Source organism: Zootoca vivipara, chromosome Z1 (genome assembly GCF_965207765.1).
Source record: "Zootoca vivipara chromosome Z1, rZooViv2.hap1.1, whole genome shotgun sequence".
NCBI classification, from domain to species: domain Eukaryota; kingdom Metazoa; phylum Chordata; class Lepidosauria; order Squamata; family Lacertidae; genus Zootoca; species Zootoca vivipara.
The window spans coordinates 75,300,364-75,310,184 of record NC_142583.1 but is presented as its reverse complement, the minus strand read 5'-3'; the positions used below and the strand labels follow the sequence as shown (position 1 = coordinate 75,310,184).

Below are 9,821 nucleotides of genomic sequence, written 5' to 3'. Positions count from 1 at the left end.
AGGAAAGCGTCACGTGTGCACCCGCGCCCCCGTGATGCGGCCGTCGCCGCCGCCCTCCTCGCGGGGCTGCCAGGATCTCTCGCGGGAGAAGAAGCCGAGCTCCTCCGTCCGTCCGACGAGCGGCTGCTTTCCTCGCGCAGGGTCGGGAGGAAGGTCCTTTGCGGCCAGCGGCCGGCCAAGAAGGGGTTAAGGCCCTCCGAGTGGTACGTAGCTAGAGAAGACGCCTCCACGCCACGCCTCCGGGGAGGGAGGAAGTGACGTTGTTGGGCTTCCTCCCTCGTGAGGTTCTCTCCGCGGCCTCCGCTCTTCGAGGCTTCCCGGGGCTCCAACCAGGTTTCTTCCGCTTCGGCTCAAGTCTCTCGGTTCTTCCCATTGAGCTCGAGGTGCGTTTCGCCCAGTCTTGAGGGGCTCATTCAATGTAAATAATAATAATAATAATACAGTAATAATAATAATGTAGCGCAGAGAGGCGAGGCGTTTTTGATGGGGCCATTGTTGTGTTCTAAGAATTTTAAAGTCTTAATTTATATAAGAAATGTTCATAAACGTACCAAGCTAAAACATGCAAGAAGGCAATCCTGAAGCCATTTTTGACTCTTCCCCAAACCCACCAAATGTTTCTCTGAAAGGAGGAAGGAAATGAAAAAACCTCCCCATTCTCTCTGGGCTCAGAGATCCTGCCTTAAGGGCACATTTAAGGTGTGGGTGGGGTGGACCTGAGACCTGGAGTCCGGAATTAGAATAACAAAAGAGTTGCCAGGCTCCCAGGTAATCCAACATTTTTAGGGAAGTTAAAGACCAACTAAGTTTTTATTTTGGTATGAGCTTTCGTGTGCATGCACACTTCATCAGATCCCAAGTGTGCATGCACACGAAAGCTCATAGCAAAATAAAAACTTAGTTGGTCTTTAAGGTGCTACTGAAGGAATTTTTTTTTATTTTTAGGGAAGTTTTTAATCTGTGATATTTTAATGTATTTTGGTATTTGTTGGAAGCTGCAGAAACCCAGCCAGATGGGCGGGGTATAAATAATAAAATAATAATAATAATAACAGGTTATTAATTATTATTATTATTATTATTATTATTATTTAATAATAATAACTGCCAGACAGGAGATAAACAAGGTACTCAGATTTCTGCTGTAGACCACTCTATTTCTGTGATGCAGGTAGGACGTGTCTGGGGGGGTGTCTTGGGCTACACCCCTTCTGTGATGTATGTATGATGCTTCTGGGGGTGGCCTTGGAGGGCAATTTTAAATTGTCTATATAAGGGCAGGCCCACTTTTGTTCTGGGTCCTTTTTTCTGCTGTGTGAGAGAGAACACCCTGTTGCGACAGTAAATAAAGATCAAGCTTATTAGCTGCTTTGCTACTCAATATTCTCTGGTTGGCCTCTTGTTATTTTCTCCTACTGATAGAAAACCTCCAAAGGACTCTACAAGGGCTCTTGTATACCCCTGAAGGGAATAAGGGCAGATTTTGTTTATTACAGTTGCAACGCAGCAAAGAGATGAGAGGTTTTCTACTTACTTTGCTTTTTTAAGGCTTCTCAGATTCTTTCATCTTTGCCCTTGTGATTTTGCTATTGAGATTCTACAGTAAGTCCTCCTTTTAAATTTCCAGATTCAGGTAGGTAGCTGTGTTGGTCTGACGCAGTCAAAATAAAATAAAATAAAATAAAATAAAATAAAATAAATTGTCCAGTAGCACCTTAGAGACCAACTCGGTTTGTTCTGGGCATAAGCTTTTGTGTGCATGCACACTTCTTCACATACAGGGAAACAGAAATCACCAGATCAGGGGTGGGCAAAATAAGATCTGGGGGCCAGATCCGGCCCAATCACCTTCTAAATCCGGCCCGTGGACGGTCCGGGAATCAGCATGTTTTTACATGAGTAGAATGTGTGCTTTTATTTAAAATGCATCTCTGCGTTATTTGTGGGGCATAGGAATTCGTTCATTTCCCCCCCTTTAAAATATAGTCCGCCCACATGGCCTGAGAGAGATGGTGGACTGGGCCAAGGCTGAAAAAAGTTTCTGACCCCCCCCCCCCCGCTTCAGACCCTTACATATAGAGGGGGGTGGGTATGGTGAACCTGTTGATGACTGTTAAGGACTGCAATTACCGTAGTCCTCCAGGAAAAAGCAAGAGATAGTATGCAGATGACCAAAAATACAGCTTTAGCATGTGTAATGAGACAAGAATCCAATACCTCTATTCAGACCAGGTCTCTCCATAGTAATAGGTTTTAATTCAGCAACTTCTCTTTCAAGTCTATTTCTGAAATTCTTTTGTAATAAGACAGCTTTTTTGATATCCTGTATTGAATCTCCCGGGAGATGGGAGTGTCCTCCTACTGGTTTCTCTGTCTTGTGATTCCTGATGCCAGTTATTTTCCCGTGTTTTTTTTGAGCATTTTCTTTCCTTTTTTGATTTTAAAATGGATAGCAAGAACGCCGTTGTTGAGGAAAGCCACAACTTATGCAAGCTTATGCAGAATAATTTCATTCAGTGGCATTCATTTAGAAATGATTCTGAAGTGTATTGAACAAGAGACGCTCCAATAAAGAAATGGGTGTAGCTATATCTGTTATGCAGGACAGTGTTTCGGACCAAGAAGGGTGAAACTGCTGCTCCAGTGCTTTAGAGCAGGGGTCCCCAGACTACGGCCCGGGGGCCGGATGCGGCCCAATTGGCCTGCCAATCCGGCCCGCGACGACCCCCGCTGCCCGCCGCCCGCTCTTATGGCGCGCAGCGCAGCAGCGCTCTCCCGGGTCAGGAAAAAAGCGCCGAAAATCCTTTGTGCGCATGCGTATGGGCCTCTCCCGACCCGGAAGAGGTCATTTCTGGTGCACTTCCGGGTCGGGGGAGGCCCATACGCATGCGCACAAAGGATTTTCGGTGCTTTTTCCACCCTGGAAGCGCGCACTCCCCCGCCCGCCGGCCCGCACAGGCGCACGCTCCCCCGTCCTCCGGCCCGCCGCGCGATCGGCGCGGTGGGAACCGGCCCAAACGCCGGTAAGTCTGGGGACCCCTGCTTTAGAGTTTGCAAAAAGCTTTAGATTTGCTCTGGTGGGTGAATAAGTGGCAGCTGCAAGAGATTTTGACTTAATTTTTTTTGTGGCATTAAGGATCTTTTTAACTATCAATGTTTCAGCTGCCAGTTGTGAAAGAAGTTTCTCAAAACTTAAATTAATCGAAACGTATCAGAGATCTACAGTGAGCCAAGAAGCCATGAGCCAGTGAGTACGGTAACCTAGCGATACTGTCAATTGAGAGAGATTTCCATGTACATTTTGATACTGTTGTTGAAAAAGGAGCACAAATGAACACCAGGCTATTTGAGTATGCTGCCATTTAATGCGTTTTACTTTAATTACATCGGTATGTCCTTAAAAGACAATGCATATGCTTGGGAGGGTTAATGGGTTCAATAATGGGCTGGTGGAAGGGACTCGGAGATCGTTACCAGTCCACGGGTTGGGGGTGCAATACTTGCTTTGCCATGAGCTCCCGTTGCTCGGTCCCAGCTCCTGCCAACCTAGCAATTCGAAAGCATGTCAAAATGCAAGTAGATAAATAGGTACCGCTACAGCGGGAAGGGAAACGGCATTTCCGTGCGCTGCTCTGGTTCGCCAGAAGCAGCTTTGTCATGCTGGTCACAGGACCTGGAAGCTATACGCCGGCTCCCTCGGCCGATAATGCGAGATGAGCGCGCAACCCCAGAGTCGGTCACGACTGGACCTAATGGTCAGGGGTCCCTTTACCTTTGCCTAGGAGCAAGTCCAGGCCTGTAAGGTGCAGGGGGCGGGGACTGAACACGGATAGTCACTTTCTCTTTCCTCTCTCTCCTTTGTTCTGCAGCACAGTGGGGGGGAGGGCATCAGCAGAAATGAAATTTATCCCTGAAGGTGCCTTTGAGTCTCTCTGCAGGGAATAGCTTTTAATTTGACAGTTATGAGACGCATGCAGCAGGCAGTTGCGGGGGCGGGGGGGGGAGAGGGAGGAAGCCTAACATGAAAAGCCGCCCCACGCCACCAGTCTGCCCCAAGGGATGTCCTGGAACAATCCCTCTCTCAGCACAAGAACTTTGAATCATAGAATCTTTAGAGTGGGAAGGGACACGAGGGTCATCTAGTCCAACCCCCTGCAATGCCAAAAGAAAGTCTTTGGCCGTGGGTCCTTTGCACCCTGACTCAGGTGGGGGGGTGTTGGGGTGAGGGGCAATTGGAAGCATTGAATTGTAGCATTGGGAGGAACCCCAAGGGTCATCCCGTCAGGGGTGCAGGGCAGCTGGGCATCTTCACCCTCCCACCCCCAGCCTTCACTACATGGTTAGTGTTGCTCGGAGAAGGTAGGAGCGGGATTCTCGGCCCGGACCCAGCTCTCGGTGAAGTCCAGAAATAAACAGTAAATTGCAAGACCTCGGGCCAGGAGGAAGATGAATTTCAAGGAAGTCTTCAAAAGGTTTTATTTATGTAATGCTAAGATGAATTCAAGGACCCAGGTGGCGCTGTGGTTAAACCACTGAGCCTAGGGCAGTGATGGCGAACCTATGACACGCGTGTCAGACGTGACACACAGAGCCCTCACTGCTGGCACACGCCCCCATCGGCCCATTCACGCTGTTGTTGTTGTCCCCCCCCCCATTTGTTCTCCCGCTCCTCCTCACGCTACAGCTTGTCTTCGCTGTTAAAACCTGTTGTCTCCGCTGTTAAAACCCAGATCCTTTTTTGTTGTTGTTGTTGCTGGTAGCCAGAGATTGTTTTTTAACCCTTTCTGTGCTGTTTTTTCTGGCGCTTTGGCAGACTATGTTGGTGCTGCGTGTTAGTTCCAGCAAAGGTATTATTCGTCATTTATTTCTGTTCTCTTTCCCCCCCCCCAAAAAAGTGCAGCAGCTTTGGGGCACCCCCCCAAAAAACCCTCCAAAACTTTGGTCAGCAGCTCCCCACCAAAAGCTCAACAACTCTGGGCACTTTGTGATAAATAAGGGGTTTTTGGTTTGGTTAAATAATTAGTTTTTGGTTTATTAAATACAGTTATATATTACAATTATAAATGTTTGTTATTTAAACTATAAATATCATGAAATTATGGTTTTTTTTCTCGAAGTGACACACCACCCGAGTTATGCTCGGTTTTTTGGCGAATTTTGACACACCAAGCTCAAAAGGTTGCCCATCACTGGCCTAGGGCTTGCTGATCAGAAGGTCGGTGGTTCGAATCCCCGCGACGGGGTGAGCTCCCGTTGCTTGGTCCCAGCTCCTGCCAACCTAGCAGTTCGAAAGCACGTCAAAATGCAAGTAGATAAATAGGAACCGCTCCAGCGGGAAGGTAAACAGCATTTCCATGTGCTGCTCTGGTTTGCCAGAAGCGGCTTTGTCATGCTGGCCACATGACCTGGAAGCTATACGCCGGCTCCCTCGGCCAATAAAGCGAGATGAGCGCGCAACCCCAGAGTCGGTCACGACTGGACCTAATGGTCAGGGGCCCCTTTACCTTTAAGATGAATTCAAATAGGAATCAGCAATGTTTTAAATGGTCAGAGTGTACATTGCTGATGAAGAATTGGCGAAACAGGACCTTGTCCTGGGATTTTTTCCACTGGAACTTATTTTTATTTGCCTCATTATCATACTGGAATTGAGTCCTATTTGAATTCATCTTAGCAATACATAAATAAAACCTTTTGAAGACTTACCTGAAATTCATCTTCCTCCTGGCCCGAGTTCTTGCAATTTACTGTTTCTTTCCGCACCCAGCTCTCAGCTACGGCTCCCCTAGATGGAGAGGAGGGGTCACGGCACTTACAAAAGGAGCCCCGGGCCCCCACCCCGGTCGCCCCTTTGGAGGGAGCAGGCGCCTCTTGGCAGACACAGGCCCCGTCTTTGTTTCTGGGGAGGGGTCCTACAGAAAGACTCGATGGGACATGCCAGCACCCTGAGGCACAGCAAGGAGTGCAGGGTGCGTCTGAGGAAGCTGGAGGTGAGAGCAGAGCCATTTTAACCTGGGGGGGGGGGTGGCAGGGGTGCGGGAAGAGCTGACAGCCAAGTGGAACAGAGCCCATCGGAGCACCGCAGGCTCTTCTGTTGCGGGCGGCTCAGCACAGGTTCGGGGGCCAGCTCCAGCCTCCTGTGCGCCTGGGATTGGCATAGGGCCATGGAGAGGCCTGCCCAGCACACTCTGCTCACACCACAAGGCGCCTGGCTTCGCTCAGATGCCGACGCCTCGGGGCTCTGCTTGTGTCGGTTGCATGCTGCCCACCCCCAGGCTCCCAGCTCGGCCACGCTCAGCCACCAACGCCTCGGACTCCTCTGTTTCACAGGGCTCTGCCTCTGTGCGCCCAAGTCCAGGGCCAAGCGAGGCGCTGAAGCGGCCAGCCAGCTCTGCCCTGCCCTGCCTGCGCACCTCGACGGCCCACCCAGAGCGTGCTGCCCACCCGACAAGGTGCATGGTGACACCGTTCTCGTTTACTTGACTCCCCGGACCACGACAGGGCCTACTAGCTAGCGCGCGCGCACACACACACACACATACATACATATACCCAGTGAGGGGGCAGGTAAGAAATGAGTAATTTCTGTAGAGAATATATGTTAAGGAAAAAATAGATAGAAACGGTAATATTCAATTAATAATAAATTAGTATCGAGTTTATTAAGAAGGAAAAGATATGGGATGGCAAGTCTAATGTTAATGAAGAAACTTATTGTTTGAAAGTTATTATTATTATTTATTATTTATACCCCGCCCATCTGGCTGGGTTTCCCCCGCCACTCTGGGCGCCTTCCAACAAATACAAAAATACATTAAAATATCACAGATTAAAAACTTCCCTAAACAGGGAATAACCAAAGTTGTTATATTCTTTATGTGTTTTATGAGTGACTGCGTGGTCTCCGAGTATTCCTGGGTGGCGGCTAGCTCTTCTGCATTGCAATTATTGCATGGACTCTAGCAAGATTTCACCTTGAACTCTTTAACTGTTCAGTGTTTCTGAGTAGTCACGGAGAGAGACCCATTGATTATTTGCAGTGCAGTGAGAAGATAGACTGCAGGGGAATCACAGCTCCAGGACTTTATTTTTTTTCCAGAGCAGAAGGTTTCTTGTTCTGGCGGCTCTGCTGGAGGTGAATTTCCAGTGAAACCTCTCCATCTGCCCTGCGTGCCTTGACAGCCCGGCCAGCGTGCCAGGGGCGGGCTCATCTGCTGTGCCAGGTTCTGCACCCCCGAGTCCGGGACCGAGAATGGACAGCGCGGACGGGGAGGAGCCAAGCAGAGTCCGTCCAAACGGGGAGGTAAGCGAGGCGCGAGCCTTGGCCAGGAGTTATTTATTCACGCGCCACCTTCATGTGCATCTACTTTTTCCCCACTTCATTTTTGCAGATGGCTGATGGTAAAAAGACACTTTCAGGTTCCGAAAACAGAAAGAGGAAACTCGAGAAAGAAGAAAATATCAAGACATTGACGACTCCAATTGGAACTTTTTTTCAACCTAGTAAGTGAGCTACTTACTTGCTCCACGTATCTTATTTGCGTACATTTATTATTAAGTGTTTATATTTCGACCGACTGAGAGGATTTATGCAAATCTTGAAAATGAATAGGTTGTTGTTGTTTAGTCACGTCTGACTCTAAATGACCCTGTCGACCAGAGCACACCAGGCACTCCTGTCTTCCACTGCCTCCCGCAGCTTGGTAGCTTTGAGATATAAATAAATAGGTATAAGTATTAAATAGCAAGTTTCCAGATTACTTTTATGGATGTATTTTAGGCAGATACTGGCATTGCAGCCCATTTAGAGCAATTGTTGTGTGTCATATCTGGCACAACAGCCGGCCTTAAATGATTGTTTCTCACAAGTTTGGATTTGTACCTACAAAGTGCTCTTGAGGTCTACTGCTCACAGAGTCACGATTCTAAATTATGTGTATTAACCTATGTTATTTCTGTTTTAACAGGTACGTCTTTTGCAACGGAGGATGTAGAAGGAATGCCTTCCAGATATTTGGAACTTACTGCGCCTGTTTTACAGAGATTAATTCAGATAATTAAATTTTTGCCGTGTCAGCATTTACCATTGAGAGGAAATACTCAAAATTTGTTTCAACCAGATGATGGAATTTTTTTGCAGTTAGTTAAGTGTTTCCAGATTTGATAATATATTGGCAGAGTATATTAATCGTATTCAAAATGCTGGACACCGCCTGGCTCATTATCTGGGCCCTAACTTTCAAAACGGATTGATCAATATAGTAGGTGAAAGAATAAAAATGACCATTGTTAATCTTTTGAAACAAGCCAAATATTATTCTGTTATTGTGGATTGCACTCTTGATGTGTCACAGGAGGAACAACTCGCTGTTGTCGTCAGGTTTGTGCACCTTAACCCAAAAACAAAAAAAGCTGAGGTGAGAGAGCATTTTTTAGGATATTTCCCTGTTACTGGCACCACTGAAGAAGCACTAGCAACATTTTTGTTGGATTTTTTGAAATCTTCAAAAATTGAACTAGACGACATGCGAGGTCAAGGATATATGAGAGGCAAAAAGATAGGCCTCCCCCAAAAAATCTTGGCTATAAATCCACGTGCTTTCTACGTTCCTTATGCAGCTCACAGCCTCAATTTAGTAGTGATTGATGCCGCTAAAAGCTCTCTGGAAGTGGTGGGCTTTTTTTGTTTTGTTCAAGAAATATATGTATTCTTTTCCAGATCGACATCATGTTGGCAAACTCTCATGGACCAGGTGCCCACGTTAACCTTGAAACCATCATCAAACACGCAATGGGCAAGCAAAGTGGAGGCATTGAAAGCACTTCGTTTTAATATGGAAAAGGTTTACGACGCCTTATATTCCATTTTTTCAGATAACGAGAGCGAGTGTTACATAAGGAACACAGCAGAGGCACTGATGTTGAAACTGAAGTCTTTCAATTTCATTTGTTCTGTAGTGACGTGGTATAGCATATTAGTGGAAATTAATACTGTTAGTCAAACCTTACAAGAGTCTGATGTCGTTCTTCCGGAAGCAGTTAAAATGATGGAGCAGGTGAAAAATGACTTGGCTACAAATCGTACCGACGCCGCGTTTGACAAAATGCTGCTAGAAGCTAAATCAATTGCAGAGGAACTAGAATGGGAAACTGAATTTACAAGCACTCCACGCCAACGTCCTAGTAAAGGATTTCCCATTTCTGAGCATACCGATGAGCAAATTGAAGATCTACAGAACAACTTGCTCGACGTGACAATCACAGAATTAAATGAAAGATTTGAACTGTTAAGTGAACACAATGACAATTTTTCATTTCTACACAATATAGAGAAATGGAGAAAATTAGAGAAAGGCCAGAAAAGAGCACAGTTTTCAAATTTGCAACAGAAATTGACTTCCAAAAGCGGGGCTGATATAGATGGAGAAGATTTAGTTCACGAGCTAGAACTCGTACCAATTGATTTCCGTAGAGAGACAACTCCGCTGGATCTTTTGAATTATATATATTCAAATAAGATGATGTTAGTATTTCCAAACTTGTCCATATTGCTACGTATATATTTAACATTACCAGTGACAGTAGCCGAAGATGAAAGATCCTTTTCGAAATTTAAATTTGTAAAAGACTATTTAAGGTCAACTTTGACTCAAGAAGGATTGGCCAACCTAGCCATGATCAGCATTGAACAGGACGTAGCAATCGATGCAGACGACCTTATCAAGGATTTGGCTGCTCTGCGCCTGGAACTGCAAGACTGTACTGTAAATGATCACATTTCCCAAGTGTCTGATAGCCAAGTTCCCCTACTTTTCACAGAC

General features: G+C 46.5%; 1 non-coding gene across 1 annotated transcript; it reads left to right on the top strand.

Annotated features, from left to right (window-relative positions):
* The first annotated feature begins 272 nt into the window (after nt 1–272).
* On the top strand, nt 273–8,303 carry LOC118094309 (uncharacterized). Its single transcript, XR_015947837.1, has 5 exons — nt 273–383; nt 3,163–3,247; nt 7,100–7,303; nt 7,392–7,503; nt 7,968–8,303. It is a non-coding gene; the product is annotated as an uncharacterized LOC118094309 (transcript).
* Nucleotides 8,304–9,821: the final 1,518 nt, after the last annotated feature.